Source organism: Schistocerca piceifrons, chromosome 1 (assembly GCF_021461385.2).
Source record: "Schistocerca piceifrons isolate TAMUIC-IGC-003096 chromosome 1, iqSchPice1.1, whole genome shotgun sequence".
Classification (NCBI taxonomy): Eukaryota; Metazoa; Arthropoda; class Insecta; order Orthoptera; family Acrididae; genus Schistocerca; species Schistocerca piceifrons.
The window spans coordinates 20,382,435-20,402,962 of NC_060138.1; the positions used below are offsets into that span (position 1 = coordinate 20,382,435).

At 44.2% G+C, this 20,528-nt stretch overlaps 1 protein-coding gene across 2 annotated transcripts in view; it reads right to left on the reverse strand.

Moving 5' to 3' along the window:
* LOC124785009 (putative FERM domain-containing protein FRMD8P1) overlaps positions 1 to 20,528 on the reverse strand; it is a 343,120-nt gene that overhangs the window by 279,156 nt on the left and 43,436 nt on the right. Inside the window, exon 2 of one of the 2 annotated variants that reach the window (XM_047254144.1) lies at positions 16,059 to 16,188. The exons of the other annotated variant lie outside the window; for it this stretch is intronic. The gene's annotated coding sequence lies outside the window, so the exon portion shown is untranslated. The remainder of the gene's footprint in view (positions 1 to 16,058; positions 16,189 to 20,528) is intronic. 2 annotated transcript variants of the gene reach the window in all.

Consider the following 20,528-nt stretch of genomic DNA (forward strand, 5'->3'; position numbering starts at 1 on the left):
AAACATACTAAACCAGCATCTAAGGTCCCCAAACCAAGACATTCGTCTCCTTCCAGGACCTCTTTTGCTGCTGATCTTCCCTTGAAGTATTTTTTGTAGCAAATCATACACACCAAAAAAAGTTTTGCATCACCTCGGTTACGAGAGTTCCGGAACCTGTACAGAAAATTGGAATAGAGATGAACATAACATCATTCCACCCTTTTTATTGCTCATGAAAACCACACATTTCATGTTGTACCACCATACAGCGAGACCTTCAGAGGTGGTGGTCCAGATTGCTGTACACACCGGTACCTCAATACCCAGTAGCACATCCTCTTGCATTGATGCATGCCTCTATTCGTCGTGGCATACTATACAGAAGTTCATCAAGGCACTGTTGGTCCAGATCGTCCCACTCCTTAAAGGCAGGGTGGTTGGTGGGTGACGTCGTCCATAAACAGCCCTTTTCAATCTCTCCCACGCATGTTCGATAGGGTTCATATCTGGAGAACATGCTGGCCACTCTTGTCGAGCGATGTCGTTATCCTGAAGGAAGTAATTTACACGATGTGCACGATGGGGGCGCGGATTGTCGACTGTGAAGACGAATGCCTCGCCAATATGCTGCCGATATGGTTGCATTAACGGTCGGAGGGTGGCATTCATGTATCGTACAACAGTTGCAGCGCCCCCCATGACCACCAGCTGCGTACGTCGGCCCCACATAATGCCACCCCAAAACATCAGGGAACCTCCACCTTGTTGCACTCGCTGGACAGTGTGTCTAAGGCGTTCAGCCTGACCGCGTTGCCTCCAAACACGTCTCCGACGATTGTCTGGTTGAAGGCATATGCGACACTCATGGGCGAAGAGAACGTGATGCCAATCCTGAGCGGTCCATTCGGCATGTTGTTGGGCCCATCTGTACCGCGCTGCATGGTGTCGTGGTTGCAAAGGCGGACCTCGCCATGGACGTCGAGAGTAAAGCTGTGCACCATGCAGCCTATTGCGCACAGTTTGAGTCATAACACGACGTCCTGTAGCTGCACGAAAAGCATTATTCAACATGGTGGCGTTGCTGCCAGGGTTCCTCCGAGCCATAATCCGTAGTTAGCGGCCATCCACTGCAGTAGTAGCCCTTGGGCGGCCTGAGCGAGGCATGTCATCGACAGTTCCTGTCTCTCTGTATCTCCTCCATAACCGAACAACATCGCTTTGGTTCACTCCGAGACGCCTGGACACTTCCCTTGTTGTGAGCCCTTCCTGGCACAAAGTAACAACGCGGACGCGATCGAACCGCGGTATTGACCGTATAGGCATGGCTGAACTACAGACGAGTCCTGTACCTCCTTCCTAGTGGAATGACTGGAACTGATCGGCTGTCGGACACCCTCCGTCTAATAAACGCTGCTCATGCATGGTTGTTTACATCTGTGGGCAGGTTTAATGATATCTCCGAACAGTCAATGGGACTGTGTCTGTGATACAATATCCACAGTCAACGTTTATCTTCAGGAGTTCTGGGAACTGGGGTGATGCAAAACTTTTTTTGATGTGTGTACGTGTTTGTATCACGCATAGGTCCTAGATATTCCAACTTTCGGGTATTCCACTATCTTGATTAATTTAGGTGTTGCGTTCATTGTTCTCGAAACTTCTACCTTTGTCACTCTCTGTGTCCGAGGTATTCTCAGGATCCGCCTACAATACCACAATTCAAAGGCCTCCACCTGCTTCTCCATGATTTTATTCAAGGTCCATGTCTCTATACCAAGTAGGAGGACAGAATATACATAACAGTGCAAAAGTCTGACTTTTGATCTTAGGGTTAGGTTATGGTTTTTTAAGACAGCACTCTTTTTTCTGAAGCACATTTCTTGATTTCCTGATGTGTGTATTTCTTGCGAGTTATCCCAATTATCATTTATTAAGGGACCAAGATACGTCTTCAGTTTATGACTACATTTACTCCTCTAATACCTTCCTTACTTATTTCAAATTCACTTGATTAAATTTATCTGGCATAAGCATCTACGTCATTAAGAAAGAAAGTGATATTTTTATTGTCAATACAGATTAAATAGCCTATATACGATTTGCGTTTGCACCCGTGGTCTAGGGGTAGCATCTTTGATTCATAATCAAAACGTCTTCCTGCCCGGGTTCGATCCCCGCCACTGCCTAAATTTTGATAAATAATCAGCATTGGCGGCCGAAGACTTCCGGCATAAGAAGTCAGCCTCATTCTGCCAACGGCCTTGTCAAAGAGGGCGGAGGAACGGATAGAGGTTCAGGGCACTCTTGTCCTAGGGGTGGGAAATTGCCCCTAAAGGCGGAAGAATCAGTAATGATCAACGACATGAGGTTGCAGAAGGCAATAGAAACCACTGCATTAAAGATACGTAACGTGTATCCAAAGGACATGTGGCCTGTAATTGAAGAAGTGTCATGATGATCTCTCCATTGGCAAAAGATTCCGGAATAGTCCCCCATTCGGATCTCCGGGAGGGGACTGCCAAGGGGGAGGTTACCATGAGAAAAAGATTGAATAATCAACGAAAGGATAACGTTCTACGAGTCGGGGCGTGGAATGTTAGAAGCTTGAACGTGGTAGGGAAACTAGAAAATCTTAAAAGGGAAATGCAAAGGCTCAATCTAGATATAGTAGGGGTCAGTGAAGTGGAAGGAAGACAAGGATTTCTGGTCAGATGAGTATCGGGTAATATCAACAGCAGCAGAAAATGGTATAACAGGTGTAGGATTCATTATGAATAGGAAAGTAGGGCAGAGGGTGTGTTACTGTGAACAGTTCAGTGACCGGGTTGTTCTAATCAGAATCGACAGCAGACCAACACCGACAACGATAGTTCAGGTATACATGCCGACGTCGCATGCAGTATGTAAAGGGGGACGAAAATCTAATAGTCATGGGCGACTGGAATGCAGTTGTAGGGAAAGGAGTAGAAGAAAAGGTTACAGGGGAATATGGGCTTGGGACAAGGAATGAAAGAGGAGAAAGACTAATTGAGTTCTGTAACAAGTTTCAGCTAGTAATAGCGAATACCCTGTTCAAGAATCTCAAGAGGAGGAGGTATACTTGGAAAAGGCCGAGAGATACGGGAAGATTTCAATTAGATTACATCATGGTCAGACAGAGATTCCGAAATCAGATACTGGATTGTACGGCGTACCCAGGAGCAGATATAGACTCAGATCACAATATAGTAGTGATGAAGAGTAGGCTGAAGTTCAAGACATTAGTCAGGAAGAATCAATACGCAAAGAAGTGGGATACGGAAGTACTAAGGAATGACGAGATACGTTTGAAGTTCTCTAACGCTATAGATACAGCAATAAGGAACAGCGCAGTAGGCAGTACAGTTGAAGAGGAATGGACATCTCTAAAAAGGGCCATCACAGAAGTTGGGAAGGAAATCATAGGTACAAAGAAGGTAGCTGCGAAGAAACCATGGGTAACAGAAGAAATACTTCAGTTGATTGATGAAAGGAGGAAGTACAAACATGTTCCGGGAAAATCAGGAATACAGAAATACAAGTCGCTGAGGAATGAAATAAATAGGAAGTGCAGGGAAGCTAAGACGAAATGGCTGCAGGAAAAATGTGAAGACATCGAAAAAGATATGATTGTCGGAAGGACAGACTCAGCATACAGGAAAGTCAAAACAACCTTTGGTGACATTAAAAGCAACGGGGGTAACATTAAGAGTGCAACGGGAATTCCACTGTTAAATGCAGAGGAGAGAGCAGACAGGTGGAAAGAATACATTGAAAGCCTCTTTGAGGGTGAAGATTTGTCTGATGTGATACAAGAAGAAACAGGAGTCGATTTAGAAGAGATTGGGGATCCAGTATTAGAATCGGAATTTAAAAGAGCTTTGGAGGACTTAAGGTCAAATAAGGCAGAAGGGATAGATAACATTCCATCAGAATTTCTAAAATCATTGGGGGATGTGGCAACAAAACGACTATTCATGTTGGTGTGTAGAATATATGAGTCTGGCGACATACCATCTGACTTTCGGAAAAGCATCATCCACACAATTCCGAAGACGGCAAGAGCTGACAAGTGCGAGAATTATCGCACAATCAGCTTAACAGCTCATGCATCAAAGCTGCTTACAAGAATAATATACAGAAGAATGGAAAAGAAAATTGAGAATGCGCTAGGTGACGATCAGTTTGGCTTTAGGAAAAGTAAAGGGACGAGAGAGGCAATTCTGACGTTACGGCTAATAATGGAAGCAAAGCTAAAGAAAAATCAAGACACTTTCATAGGATTTGTCGACCTGGAAAAAGAGTTCGACAATATAAAATGGTGCAAGCTGTTCGAGATTCTGAAAAAAGTAGGGGTAAGCTATAGGGAGAGACGGGTCATATACAATATGTACAACAACCAAGAGGGAATAATAAGAGTGGACGATCAAGAACGAAGTGCTCGTATTAAGAAGGGTGTAAGACAAGGCTGTAGCCTTTCACCCCTACTCTTCAATCTGTACATCGAGGAAGCAATGATGGAAATAAAAGAAAGGTTCAGGAGTGGAATTAAAATATAAGATGAAAGGATATCAATGATACGATTCGCTGATGACATTGCTATCCTGAGTGAAAGAGAAAAAGAATTAAACGATCTGCTGGACGGAATGAACAGTCTAATGAGTACACAGTATGGTTTGAGAGTAAATCGGAGAAAGACGAAGGTAATGAGAAGTAGTAGAAATGAGAACAGCGAGAAACTTAACATCAGGATTGATGGTCACGAAGTCAATGAAGTTAAGGAATTCTGCTACCTAGGCAGTAAAATAACCTATGACGGACGGAGAAAGGACATCAAAAGCAGACTCGCTGTGGCAAAAAAGGCATTTCTGGCCAAGAGAAGTCTACTAATATCAAATACCGGCCTTAATTTGAGGAAGAAATTTCTGAGGATGTACGTCTGGAGTACAGCATTGTATGGTAGTGAAACATGGACTATGGGAAAACCGGAACAGAAGAGAATCGAAGCATTTGAGATGGGGTGCTATAGACGAATGTTGAAAATTAGGTGGACTGATAAGGTAAGGAATGAGGAGGTTCTACGCAGAATCGGGGAGGAAAGGAATATGTGGAAAACACTGATAAGGAGAAGGGACAGGATGATAGGACATCTGCTAAGACATGAGGGAATGACTTCCATGGTACTAGAGGGAGCTGTAGAGGGCAAAAACTGTAGAGGAAGACAGAGATAGGAATACATCAAGCAAATAATTGAGGACGTAGGTTGCTGCAAGTGCTACTCTGAGATGAAGAGGTTAGCACAGGAAAGGAATTCGTGGCGGGCCGCATCAAACCAGTCAGTAGACTGATGACAAAAAAATACGATTTTTTACTTGTTTTCTGTTGATGAGTGCCTCATTTCACATCCATGATGTGATCTACAGGACACGATAAGTGAATGAATGCACGAATGAATGGGCCCAATTATAATAAAGATGCTTTCAGTTTAGCACCTACTGCACATGGCTGGCCGGTCTTCGTAAACTGTAAAAGTACATTCAATTACAGAAAAACGGTACATATAGTGAAGTACTAATTACCTGATAATTTACGAACTTTTTTGCACGTAATATTAAGCTACAGATGCGAAAAGAAATATGCTTTTCTCACACAGTATTACCTATTTAAACGATCAGTAGCATGTTGAATAATGTACACACACTAATATTAAATGTTTAAAAGTAGCTGTTAATATCTTACAGTGACGGACCATTGGTCTAAATTCCATCACCACCACTGCCAGTACTGTAATAATAACGACACTAACTTTCATTTACAAACGAACTGGTTGACCGTTGCTACTTGTGAACAGGGCCGTTTCTACCATTAGGCAAGACTAGGCGGCCGCCTTGGGCGGCAGAATTTTAGGGACGGCGAAAGGCAGAGAAAATTAGTTTCAAACCAAAGGAATTGAATACAAAACATAAAAACTGAGGACTGTCCCCAGAAAACGAGAACGTCTGGTCACCACCTTTAATGATTAATAGCACAATGCGAGATTTGAATTGTTGTGCCGTTGGATGTTGGTGGAGGTGGTGGTGGTGGTGGAGGTGGGAGGGGGTGGGACTTGAGAAGACCGAAGGTAGTAAAAAAAAAGAAAAAGAAAGGCCGTCATTTTTCAGTTCTCACTTAGGGCGACAAAACACTTAACGAAGGCCCTGCTCGTGAAACGAGTTAACTCGACGAACCTTCTTCCGGAACCTTCTCGACGACACACCGTCATACCACGTGTCTCGGCTTTCAGGTACTCGCAGGTTTGGTTTTTCGATTGAGGTACAAGCAAGAGCTGATAAGCTGTCCTGGATCATGCTGTTCCTCAAATACGATTTTATGCGTTTAGGACAAGAAAAGTCCTTTCACCTGAAGCCGCTTGATCCAGGAATGGCAGCAGTAAATCCTTAACCCGCGAGGTGACTTTTCTGAAACATGTACCACGAGGTGGAGTCTCTGGGACCACTATGTTTAAACCGATATTTACGGCTAAAATGGTATGAAATTTTTAATTTATACTACATGACATTTATTTTCATGGTTATTTAAGTGTTTTAAATGCTTCTTGTTTATTTTATTGCACTAAACAAAGCCTGTAGCATTTTACTATTTATCACATAAAAGCTCATAATTTTGTGTGGTTATTTTAAGTAGTACACATAAATGGACTGTTAGAGTACTGAATTTTACACTCTGAAAAATTATACAATCTCTGTAGCACGTAAATTTCCATATAGAACTAAATTCCAAGGTTTAAATTTGCGCATAAAGATTCCATCCGATGGCTACAAAAAAGAAACTCTGTCAGATTCACGCGGATTGCTGGGAACTACATTTTTCGTATCACCACGCAGAACACACTCGATTTTAACAGACACTTTAAGTATTTCATTGAAGAAACAGACAGATCCCCATTCTTCATCGGAATGATACTGTTGTTCGTTAGCGGAACTGTGATCACTGACCAATGTAAAATCTTCGTCTTTCTCGTTTATTTCTTGATCTATATCACTGACACCTTCCTCCATGGACCGACTAAGAATTTCATCGAACGTAATTCTCGAGGGGCCGCCTAGGAGACTCCAGCACCTATCAATAACACGTGTCAACAATAAACACAAGGCGATAACGCAACCAACAACAAAACATCATAGGCTTGGCAGTTTAAGGAGGGTAGGGTGAGTATAAAAGCGTTCCACCACAACTGGCCTTGGAGAGCGAGTTCGAAAATTTTCGCGCGGCCTGAGAGACCACACCTCTTGAGTTAAGCAAAATAGTATGAAATCTTCTGAAAGAATTTGGTCCGTTTCATTCTCAATCATTCTTTTGATAACGCCCCCCTCCCCTCCCCAAACTGAGAGAGTGAAATGTTTCTTTACGCAGGGAAGAAAATATAGTCTCCAGTCCCACACGTAAGTGAGAACTACTGAAGGACGCACCGTACCGTTGTAGCAATGAATCGATATAATTGGCGATCTCAGCAGCATTGTCTAATTTAAGAAGTGCAGTTACCAGAATGTGAAACTCTTGTTTCCCGTCGTGTTCCAATTTTATCCAGTATCTCAAAAAGTACACATATTTGTATTTTTACTTCAATGGATTGCCAATGTATTCATACGCAATTTAGGCTCTAGGATGGAAGCTTCAGCTGGTGAACTAGTCGGATGCTTCCTGGAATTTACAAAGTCCATCAATTTACTTTTTTTTTAGTTTTTCGTGGAATCTATCCACTATGAAACAGCATTGTTGCAAAACTGTACATCGTTGTTCTCTTTTTCTGCAGAACGTTGAAAAACAGTTCAGTCTTTGAAATATGTTTTCAAAAACAGAGAGAAGAAGAACAAAGTCAAAATCAAAGAGGCTATTTTCGGACACACAGGCTTCTCTTGTAATCGTTGCACTTGAGTTTGGACTATCGATTATTTCAATTAAAACCTCAGTTAGTCCCGGACGACTTCTGTGAATGGCAGATATTATTCTGGTGCTACAGTTCCATCTCGCGTCACTGTTCACAGCAACGCGTTTGCTAACAATACAGCCGAGATTGCTCTGCGTTTGAAACACCGGTGGAAGAACGAAGTAACAGCGTCACGCGTGGAAAAATGGCCTCACCGGTTTTATACAAGAACAGCTCGGCTGCAAAACTAAATCTGAACGGTATGAAAAACAGTGAGCAAAAAGAGCTTGAGAAGCAGTTTCACAGACCTTAGCCAGAACGGAAGTTCCATCATCGGTTTGGGCCACCAGTTTTTTCCTTCCTATCACAATTTCGAAACACGTCGCTCAACACAGAGAATAAAGCAGCAGCACTTCCAGCTTCGCTAACATCATGGAATCCAAGAAAAGTTCTTGAATTTTGCCGTTGGAGTTCAACAGGCTCATAACAATAGAGCACTGTGACTGGTCTGAAATGTCCGTTGCTTCGTTCACAATGACGCCTAAAACGAGGTTCTGTCCAAACTTGAATTCGCAAATTGCTTTTATACATTTAACCAGTTCGTTCCGCATAGTTTTCCAAAATCCCCGGAAATACTCCACTTTCTTCCAACATACTTGCATATATTCATTTCTGTTTAGCACGAGTTTAAAAATAGCTCTGCAATTTCTGGGATTCAGGGAATCTTCTGACTCTTTGTGACCGCTGAAAGCTGACACGAAAGCCACGTGTTTTTCATATTTATCCAGTTTCTGTTAAACACTAAGGTGACAAAAGTCGGCCGGCCAGTGTGGCCGAGCGATTCTAGGCGCTCCAGTCTGGAACCGCGCGACCGCTACGGTCGCAGGTTCGAATCCTGCTTCGGGCATGGATGTGTGTGATGTCCTTAGGTTAGTTAGGTTTAAGTAGTTCTAAGTTCTAGGGGACTGAAGACCTCAGAAGTTAAGTCCCGTAGTGCTCAGAGCCATTTGAAACATTTTTTTGACAAAAGTCGTGCGATAGCGATATGCACATTTATAGAGGGCGGTGGTATCGCATACGCAAGATGTCAAACGGCAATGCACTGGCGGTCAATTGTATACAGGTGTTTCATATGACTAGCTTTCCTGCGTGATTATGGCAGCACGAAGGGAATTAATAGACTATGAACGCGGAATGGTAGCTGAAGCATTTCGGAAATCGTTACGGAATTCAATATTCCGAGATCGACAGTGTGGAGAGTGTGCCGAGAACACCACGTTCCAGACACTGCCCCTCAACACGGACGAAGCAGTGGTCGGCAGTCTTCACTCGACGACCGAGAGCAGCGGCGGCTACGTACAGTTGTTAGTGTTAACAAACAAGCAACACTGAGTGAAGTAACAGCAGAAAACAATGTGGGAGGTACGACGGACGTATCCGTCAGGACAGTGGAGCGATATCTGGCGTTCATGGGCTATGGCAGCGGATGACCGATGCGAGTGGCTTCGTTAACAGCACTACAGCGCCCCTCCCGGGCTCTTGACCCTATCTGTTGGACCCTAGGTGACTAGGAAACCGTAGCGTGGTCGCATGAGTCCCGATTTCAGTTCGTAAAAGCAGATGGCAGCGTTCGAGTGTGGCGCAGACCCAGTGGTCATGCGAGACACTGTCCAAGCTGGTAGTGACTCTACAAAAGTGTGGACTGTTTCTAGATGGAACGGACTTGGTTCTGGTTATGTTCGGCTATTTGGAAACCACTTGCAGACTTCATGCTCCCAAACAACAATGGAATTTTACGGATGACAATGCGTCATGTCACTGAGCCACAACTGTTCGCGATAAGTTTCAAGAACATTCTGGACAGTTCGAGCAAATGATTCGGCCACCCAGATCGCCCGATATGAATCCTACCGAACATTTATGGGACATCAAACCAGTCTCAGGACTGAAAACCACAAACAACAACAACAATCGAGAGGTCAGTTCGTGCACAAACTTTTGCACAGGCAACACCTTCACTATTGTTGTTGTTGTGGTCTTCAGTCCTGAGACTGGTTTGATGCTGCTCTCCAAGCTACTCTATCCTGTGCAAGCTTCATCATCTCCAAGTAACTACTGCAACCTACATCCTTGCGATTCTGCTTAGTGTATTCATCTCTTCGTCCCCCTCTACGATTTTTACACTCTATGCTGCCCCCCAATACTAAATTGGTGATCCCTTGATGCCTCAGAACATGTCCTACCAACCGATCCCTTCTTCTAGTCAAGTTGTGCCACAAACTTCTCTTCTCCCCAATCCTATTCAGTACTTTCTTTTTAAATATGTAAAAATCTGCCAACCGCTTGCATAGGTTTTCTATATACCTGGACCAGGTTTCGTCACCTGGGTGACTTCATCAAAAGATAAGGTAATTACCTAAATGAATGTCAGATTAAATATCTTATCTAATAAAAGTTACATTAATGTAAGCGAGTGTAAAACAAATAGTACTTACATGAGCAAACCGTCACAGACGTACAGTGATTTAAGAGCTGAGTTGCTCAAGCCATACATTAAAATGTGAGACATAATGTTCTTCAAAAGTCAAACATTAAAACATAAATAAGTAACAGCGGTGTGGTGTGAGGAGACTGACTGTGTGGCAACTAGTCACGCTGCCAAGTAAACGTAATGTAGGGCGCGCCACAAGCGGGCCACTAGTAACGTGAGCAAAGCAGTTTTGTATATTACACATTTTCTGAAATAAATCATACGTATAGCCAATATAGCTTTTAACAAAAATTAATTTTACAAATTATTGAGTAACATTTATAAATTAGATTCAAACGGGAGAAAATAGTACAAAGTTCGCTACGTTTTACGTAGCACAGGTAGAATCAGAGTTAAATACGACTGGAATTACATAAGTAATGAAGAACATCAGTTCATTATATGACACAAAATTTGAAAAGAAAGCTTGCATAACTAGGGCACAGAGGTCATCTGGAGTGTTAGTAATGAGCGTAACTTAACAGAGGTAAAATAATGTTTCTGAAAAGGAGGAGAGAACCTGGATTATAAGTATCATAAAACTGAGAGCACTGGTTTAAAAGCATTAAAAAAATTTCTATTTTTCAACTGCACTTGTTCATTCAACATGCCATCTTTATTCGGTGTGTGCCTGAAAATTTCAAGTTCTTCCAAGACATCAAGTTTTCTCCCTTTCTTTCTCTATGCAGAAATGTCATTTCGTTCAATTCTTTAGGGTTATGCCCTGTTATGGAAAGATGTTCTGCAAATGTTGAATTGTGCACATTAGTGCCTTTTTTGCCTAAAACATGTTCTTTGTCTCTTACGTTGAAAGCTCTGCCTGTCTGTCCAATATAAAATGCTGGACATGTATTACCGTGGCACGTAAAGTGCCCTCCGCCACACACCGTTGGGAGGCTTGCGGAATATAAATGTAGATGTGGATATTACAGGAAATTTTATACACCCCTGAGCCACGTAAAGGTTCTTTTGAAGCTTTTAGATTATGAATTAAAGTTTTTTGTAAATTATTGTGTGTGGAGAAAGCAACCTTGCAGCCGTATTTTTTAGTTAACAGAAGCTGAATCCTATACGATATGTTACCTAAAATTGGTATTGAGATGTACTTTTTATCATTATTATTAGTTTGACCAGTACCTAAAGCGGTGACTTTCTTTAGTTTTTTCTTTAAGGATGTTTTCCACTAGTGAGGGTTCACAGCCGTTATTAAATGCTATTGTCTTAATTACATCAATTTCTTTCTGCAGTTTTTCTGGTGATAAGGGAGTAACCACGGCACGGTGAAGTTGGCGATAATAGAGAATAAAATAATTTTTTACATTTTCCACAAACCCACGAGTACTGATCATACAATACCTGCAGACTCGACACACCCTCAATCTCATATGAAAGCTTTCTTTCATTCAGCAATTCACCGTGCTCGTTAAAATCTCCCAAAAATAGAAAAGGTTTAGGGAGCTGATCAATCAGTGTAGCAAATACGTTCAGGGGTACAGAACCATCTGGAGGAATTTGCAGACAGTTATTTCCTGCGTCGTCCTTATCCTGACAGCCACAGTTACAAGAGGGGTTTGAAGGGGCACAGGTTCACAACATACTTAGTTTAGGACATAGAAACAAACTCCACCTGACACTCTATTATAGTCACTACCGTTCTTGTAATATCTGCTATAGCCGCTGTGGGCAGGGTCTGCATTTCTGTAAATGGGTTTCCTGAAGGGCAATGCAGAAAGCAGGTGTGAAGCTTAAGTGTTGCCTTAGCCAGGTGGTGGAAAAAAACAGCTGCAATTCCACTGGAGAACGAGGCTGGGAAGGCATGAAGCGTGCAAGGAGGCAGATTATGCCTCAGGGTCACCTGCTGTCGCCAACTTATTTCCTGAACAGGCTATATCCAATGTGTCTGAGGGTCTGGCGAGATCTAGGTTCTCAGCGGATGCCAGAATCTTCACCTCATCCTCAGACGCAGATCTCGTAGGCAGCCGTGGAGAGGAAGCCACCGCAATTCTCTCGGTCTTGAGGGTCTTCTTTCTGGACTTCTCTCACTGATTCTCGAGTTTCTCTGGCCGGGAGGGCGTCTCCGATTCAGTCTCCGGGACTGTGGACGATCGTGAAGCCCTACGACCAGCTGCTTTTGGGCACCTCGATCACTGCCGGGTGTCATCTTTCCCACTAGCAGGAACGCAGGAAGCGAGGGACCTTTTCCTAGCGAGAGGAGCTGAAGAAGACGTACGCCTGTCCGGCTGAGAGGTGAGGACTGGTGTCCCCGATGGTTCGTGGGTTAGTGCTCTCGAGGTAGGTGATTCAGGAGCAACAGAGAGGGAAGTGCCGCCCACCGTCAAGGGGGCAGGTGTAGTCTTCGAGTTCTGAGAGCCAACGGGAACTCGCGGAACTGACGAGGCTACTACTGTTCTCATAGTGGAGGCATAAGAGGAGGTCATAGCCACAGGATCAAGCACTCAAATTTCTTCTAGGCCTCAGTGTAGGTCAGCTAGTCCAGGGTCTTGTATTCCACGATGTTCCTTTCTCGCTGTAAAATCCTGCAGTCTTGTAAGCTGTAAAATCCAGCAGTCTTGTAAGCAAGAGGAAGGACGCTCTCCGCAGTTGACACAGATGGGAGGCAAGGCACAAGGAGTAATGGGATGGGATGGCGGTCCACAATCTCAACATGTAACGCTGGAAGTACAGCGGGTAGGCATATGCCCAAACTTCCAGCACTTGAAGCACCACTTCATAACGGCTTGACGTCACAGCAGTAGACCATCACCCTGACCTTCTTGGATAATTTGTCACCCTCGAAGGCCAAGATGAAGGCACCGGTGGCAACCTGATTAGCCCTCAGACCCTGATGGACGCGGCTGACAAAATGAACTCCTCGTCGCTCTAAGCTGGCACGCAGCTCGTCGTCCGGCTGCAAAAAAAGGTTGCTGTGGAATATAATACTCGAGATCATATTTAAGCTTTTATGAGGCATGATTGTAATGGAAACATCCCCCAGCTTGTCACAAGTGAGTAATGCCCGTGACTGGGCAGAGGATGCCATTTCTTTCAAATCAAACCCTGACCACATTTTGGACCAGCCCTCCACCTCCACAAACTTGTCCTCGAAATGCTCTACAAAAACTGAGGCTTCATCGATACAGAGGAGTCTCTATCAGCTCTCGTACATATGAAGTCCTGGGTGATAAGGTTCACTGCCATGCTTAAACTGGCATTCCTCCCATTGTGTGGCCAGGGAGGGGAACAATTTAGGATCATACTTCCTTGCATTGTACTGATACTTGGAACGCTTAGAGACTGCTGGTGTTTGATCACCAGCAAGTGATGACGTGGTACACTTCAACGCACGCCATCGGCCCTGATGCCACCCACTCCGACCAGGGGCCCTCCCCACGGATGCCACCCAGCCACAGCAAGGGCCACCTGGCAGGATGGCCATTGCCAGGAGTCCTGATGTCCCAGGGAGATGGGCATCTACTCCTTGACATACATGGGAAGTTAACGGTGCAGGCATCAGCAGAGCGATCCCTGTGCTGTCAGGGGGCTACAGCCAACAGGGTACATGGCAGCCTCACCACAACGGACTGGCTACCGCGCTGGATATCAGGTGCAACAAAGCAAACAATTCCATTATCATCATCAGTGTAGAAAACGATACTGCACAGTTGATGGAAAAATATGCACCCAGGAGGGTGACCTCGTCCAACAGTTGGAGAATCAGCAGAAGTGCAGATCCACATCGACAGAGGATGTGATAGGTTTCAGCACATGAAGGACACAATGCACCATGTAAGGCGCCCTTCCCCAATTGGCTTGCTCTTCGGAAAAATTTTGAAAAAAGGAGGTCATACCCTACAGGGGACCACCACATAAAGGCCGAAATGTGTGAGACTCCTTTTAGTCGCCTCTTACGACAGGCAGGAATACGTTGGGCCTATTCTAACCCCTGGGCCCGCAGAGGGGGGGTGCACAAATATATACCTTCCTGCCACGGTGGGCATAAAGTGTTTGTGTGAATTAAGACTTACATTATTGCTCACATGTAATGTTTTAAACAAACTCAGCCAAGCCAACCTTACAACTGCCATATACTGCCACTTTTCTGGTGCTGGGTTCAGACATGCACACCGTGGACATTTTATACAGTGGCATTTGAAAAGAGCTTTTGGTTTAACTGTGCCGACCTCAGACATCTTATGCATCAAGGCACAGTGAACGACCTGACCTAGCATGTTGTTCGAGGCAGCAACAACAAATAACAGGTGCATCACCACTGCAAACAACACTGTCATCGCTCCCTTGACACCTGACACACACAAGAGCTTTCCGTTTGATTACATCTGAGTATCAAGACCTTCCACGGCTTCTGCACTTTAAGGAACAATGGGGAGGAGGGGGGAGGGGTTTTCTGTGTGCTGGTCACAATTTTTTCTGTCCACTTGCACAACGTGATGTCAGAGTGCATGAGATGTTTCTCTGGTGGATGTTATTTTTTATCTTTGTTATCATGTTATGTAATTTCTTAGTGTTTGTTGATTCTTCTTGTCATTAAATAATTTTGGCAAGATTTAAACTAATACAGAGTTTCATTTATTAATTACATGCTATGTGGTTGGTAGCTTAGCTGGTTGATTTGGGAGAGAGGACCAAACAGTGAAGTCATTGGTCCCGTCGGATTAGGGAAGGATGGGGAAGAAATCGGCCATGGCCTTTCTAAGGAACCATCCAGGCATATGCCTGAAGTGATTTAGGGAAATCACGGAAAACGTAAATCAGTACGGCCAGACACGGGTCTGAACCATCATCCTCCCAGATGCAAGCCACTGCGTCACCTCGCACGGTAGATGCTATGTGTATTCTTTTTATTGGTGTACGTCCCTGTCTATACATGATTTTATCTTCTCTATGAGGCCACACTATGGAAGTATCATCCACAAACCTCCAAAATACACTTAGCTTAATAGCAACTGATTCAAGCACTCTCCCCAAGAAATCCTCCATAAAAACAGTGGCCACCAAGAGTGATAAAGGGCTGCCCATGGCAATGCCATCAGCCTGTTCAAAATATTCGTGGTTGAACATAAAATTGGTTGAGGATAGAGCATCCCAAAACAAAGCAGTGATGCACTTGAAACTTTTTACCACCTAGTGCCAAAGAATCTGTGAGAGGGACTTTTGTTACATGTGTTGCCACATCAATGCTAACCATACTGTCAGAACTGTTTAGATGGAGAGTCCCCAGCCTATTGGTAAAGTCAGCTGAGTTACGGACATGACCTGAGCAATTGCACACCAATGGCCTCAGCAAAGATGCAAGTCTCTCAGCTAAATCATATGTAGGAGCAGCAATGTTGCTTACTGTTGGACATAACAGAGCAAGCGTTATGAATTTTTGGAGGGCCATACAGTCTTTGTGCTACACACACCGTTTGGTCTTAACCTCGTGATGAACTCGACATCACGAGGAGAAATTCTGTAATGCAGAACTATTCAATTGCACGAGTCCTGTAGGGTCGTAATCAATCCTCCTATAGGTAGAGTCACTTAGCAGACAATTTATCTTATCATCATATGCACTACAAAGTAACAAAACACTTACATTACCTTTATCAGCTTCCAGTACCACTACACGAGGGTCTTCTCATAGATTTTGTAATGCAGCTCCATCTGCAGAGGCTAGTTATGACACTGAGGAGGAGCTTTCAAAGGAGCCCAGTTTCCCACCTTAGTTCTTCTGCAGCATACAAAGATAGGCATTGTACAGCTTCTTGAACAACACTCACAAATTTTATTAAAGATAGTGCTCTAGATATACACTCCTGGAAATGGAAAAAAGAACACATTGACACCGGTGTGTCAGACCCACCATACTTGCTCCGGACACTGCGAGAGGGCTGTACAAGCAATGATCACACGCACGGCACAACGGACACACCAGGAACCACGGTGTTGGCCGTCGAATGGCGCTAGCTGCGCAGCATTTGTGCACCGCCGCCGTCAGTGTCAGCCAGTTTGCCGTGGCATACGGAGCTCCATCGCAGTCTTTAACACTGGTAGCATGCCGCGACAGCGTGGACGTGAACCGTATGTGCAGTTGATGGACTTTGAGCGAGGGCGTATAGCGGGCATGTGGGAGGCCGGGTGGACATACCGCCGAATTGCTCAACACGTGGGGCGTGAGGTCTCCACAGTACATCGATGTTGTCACCAGTGATCGGCGGAAGGTGCACATGCCCGTCGACCTGGGACCGGACCGCAGCGACGCACGGATGCACGCCAAGACCGTAGGATCCTACGCAGTGCCGTAGGGGACCGCACCGCCACTTCCCAGCAAATTAGGGACACTGTTGCTCCTGGGGTATCGGAGAGGACCATTCGCAACCGTCTCCATGAAGCTGGGCTACGGTCCCACACACCGTTAGGCCGTCTTCCGCTTACGCCCCAACATCGTGCAGCCCGCCTCCAGTGGTGTCGCGACAGGCGTGAATGGAGGGACGAATGGAGACGTGTCGTCTTCAGCGATGAGAGTCGCTTCTGCCTTGGTGCCAATGATGGTCGTATGCGTGTTTGGCGCCGTGCAGGTGAGCGCCACAATCAGGACTGCATACGACCGAGGCACACAGGGCCAACACCCGGCATCATGGTGTGGGGAGCGATCTCCTACACTGGCCGTACACCACTGGTGATCGTCGAGGGGACACTGAATAGTGCACGGTACATCCAAACCGTCATCGAACCCATCGTTCTACCATTCCTAGACTGGCAAGGGAACTTGCTGTTCCAACAGGACAATGCACGTCCGCATGTATCCCGTGCCACCCAACGTGCTCTAGAAGGTGTAAGTCAACTACCCTGGCCAGCAAGATCTCCGGATCTGTCCCCCATTGAGCATGTTTGGGACTGGATGAAGCGTCGTCTCACGCGGTCTGCACGTCCAGCACGAACGCTGGTCCAACTGAGGCGCCAGGTGGAAATGGCATGGCAAGCCGTTCCACAGGACTACATCCAGCATCTCTACGATCGTCTCCATGGGAGAATAGCAGCCTGCATTGCTGCGAAAGGTGGATATACACTGTACTAGTGCCGACATTGTGCATGCTCTGTTGCCTGTGTCTATGTGCCTGTGGTTCTGTCAGTGTGATCATGTGATGTATCTGACCCCAGGAATGTGTCAATAAAGTTTCCCCTTCCTGGGACAATGAATTCACGGTGTTCTTATTTCAATTTCCAGGAGTGTAGATGCAAAATTGAGTCCCTCAGTTTATACAGACAGAATCGCATCATCCAAATTTTTCTTCGTGAAATTGACAACGGAATGTCATTCATTAAACTCCTGTGGCGATGAATGCTGTGGCAACAAGTGATCAAATTTTTACATATGCCAAAAACTTGCGTCCTTATTGATCCGATCGAATTTGGCTGAAGTCATTCCATCAACCCAATCCCATGATATAGGAGAAAGATGTGATGCAACCTTTAAGTATAATTTGTACAATTCTTCTGAAATGTTTTTTGTCTTGTATAGTATGACTAGCCTTATCAGTAATCTTTCATGCAGCGGCATTCTTACTAAAAATGCATCACTTTGGCAAATTTTTGTATTATGTCATGGTGCCAATATCTCAATAAAAAAGTTAGAGAACTTAACAGTTTTGCTCTCTTACCACTCTATCGAAACTTCAAACACACGAGGCCATCTTCTCCATATAAAGGCATCTGATGTGAATTTTAAAATTTTCCCAGTGAATTGAATGTTCAAACAAATTTCTAGTTCATTTATTTCATCACACAATATCTCAACTGGGCACCTGCCTGTCATCTTCCTGTGAAGCATTGAAGACTGACAAAGAGTTGCTCCATCCTGCAACGCATGAGGCAAGATCGGAAAGTAACATACGATAATTTTATTACCAAAACGTTAAACAGGTAGCAAAACAAAACAAAAAACAAAAAAATATCACAAAAGACCTTACATGCAAGTTTTCAGTTGACATCACAGCAACTGTCGCCACAAGAGGTAACTGCGTGGCGTTCCATGGTTAATTTCACGGAGAAAAATTTTGATGACACGATGATCTCTGTATTAAGCAAGGTACTCAATTTTGCACCTACACCTTGAGTACAACCATTAATACATATTGTGAGTGGTGTTGAAGAGACTGTATGAGACCTTCCTTCGTATACTGCAAAATAAATAAGAAAGGAAACTTTCCATGTTCTTTTGAAAGCTCTGCCTCAGTGTAGTAACTTAACCTCTGCAGAAAGGACTGCACTACAAAATCTATGAGAAGGCCCTGGTGTAATGGTACTGAAGGCTTGTTAATGTAATGCAAAAGTTTTGTTACTTCACAGTGTGTATAATGATAAGCTAAGTGACTCTACCTATAGGAGGACTGATTAAAACCCAACAACATGTGTGCAACAGAAAATTTCTGCAGATCTAAATTCATCCTCTTTACCTCAAGACATCATCAAGAGATTAATATCGCACAGTTGTGTGCCACTAAGACTGTATGGTCTTCAAAAAATTCAATATTCCCAATATTGAGCAACACTAGAGTTCCTACATATGGTTTAGCCAAACATTTCACATCTTTGCTGAGACCACTCGTGGGCACATGCTCACGTCATATCTGTAACTCGGCTGACTTTATCAACAGACTTGGGTGGTCTCCATCTAAACAGTTCTGACACTTTGCTTAGCTTTGATGTGGTATCACTTTTTACAAAGGCCAACTCACAGACGCTTTGGCACTAATTGGTAAAAAGTTTCACGTGGACATCACTGCCCTGTTCCAGCACGCTCTAATCTCAAACCATTTTATGTTCAACCAAGAATATTTTAAACAGATTGAAGGCATCGCCATAAGCAGCTCTTTGTCTCCGCTGGTGGCCAATATTTTTAGGGGGGATTTCAAGGGGAGAGCACTTGAATTAGCTACTCTTAAACTAACTGTATTCTGGAGGTATGTGGACAATACTTTCAAAGTTGGTCTCATGGATGAGATAAATTGATGGAGTTTCTTCACCACCTCAACTCTATTCATAACAACATTTGCTTCATTAAGGAAACAGAGATAGGTGGTTATCTGCCTTTTTTGGATGTCTCGGTTAGGGCTCTCTGGGGCATTCAGTTTATAGTAAGCCCACTCACACTGATCTGTATTTGCAAGTGTCAAATTGACATCACCAATCCCAAACTGTGAGTGTGCTTACAACTCCCGTACACAGAGCTCACACAGTCTCAGGATAGACAGTTTGCCTAAATAGATTGCCCACCTAAAGACAGTGTTCGAAAAAAAATGGATATTCCACTCAGTAGATTAATGGTGCACTGACAGTTAAAAGCAAGAACCAGGAAGTGAATAAAGAGCCAGCAAAATCTTTAGCTTTTCTTGCTTTTATGGACAACATTTCATTTAAAATACCAAGAATTATCTGTAAATGCAAGGTGAAAGTGCAGAATGAGATTTTCACTCTGCAGCGGAGTGTGCGCTGATACGAAACTTCCTGGCCTTCTGTGGGCAAGTGCTCTACCATCTGAGCTACCGAAGCATGACTCACGCCCCGTCCTCACAGCTTTATTTCTGCCAGTACCTTGTCTCCTACCTTCCAAACTTAACAGAAGCTCTCCTACAAACCTTGCAGAAGGTCCGGAGTTCGAGTCTCAGTCCGGCACACAGTTTTAATCTGCTAGGAAGTTTCAAGGTGAAAGTGATTTTTCCATCCACCATCTGAGACTGCAGACCTTTCAGGATCAGTAAAGGACGACATATTAACGTGGAAGGCTGGAATTCACAAAATACCTTGTCGATGTTGACAGACTGCACACACTGTAAAAGAATGCTGCATTGAATATCAACATTGCATTTGCCTTTTGCCACCAAGCAAGTCTGCTATTGCCAAACACTATATTACCACCAGACATTCAATGGGGTATGACAGAACTATGATTCTGACCACACAAACATCTTTTTTGGGATTCCATCATTAAAGATTCCGTGGAAATACACCTGGCGGAAAAGCTAATGAGCTGTGATAGTAGCTACCAGTTGGACAATGTATGGAACTCCA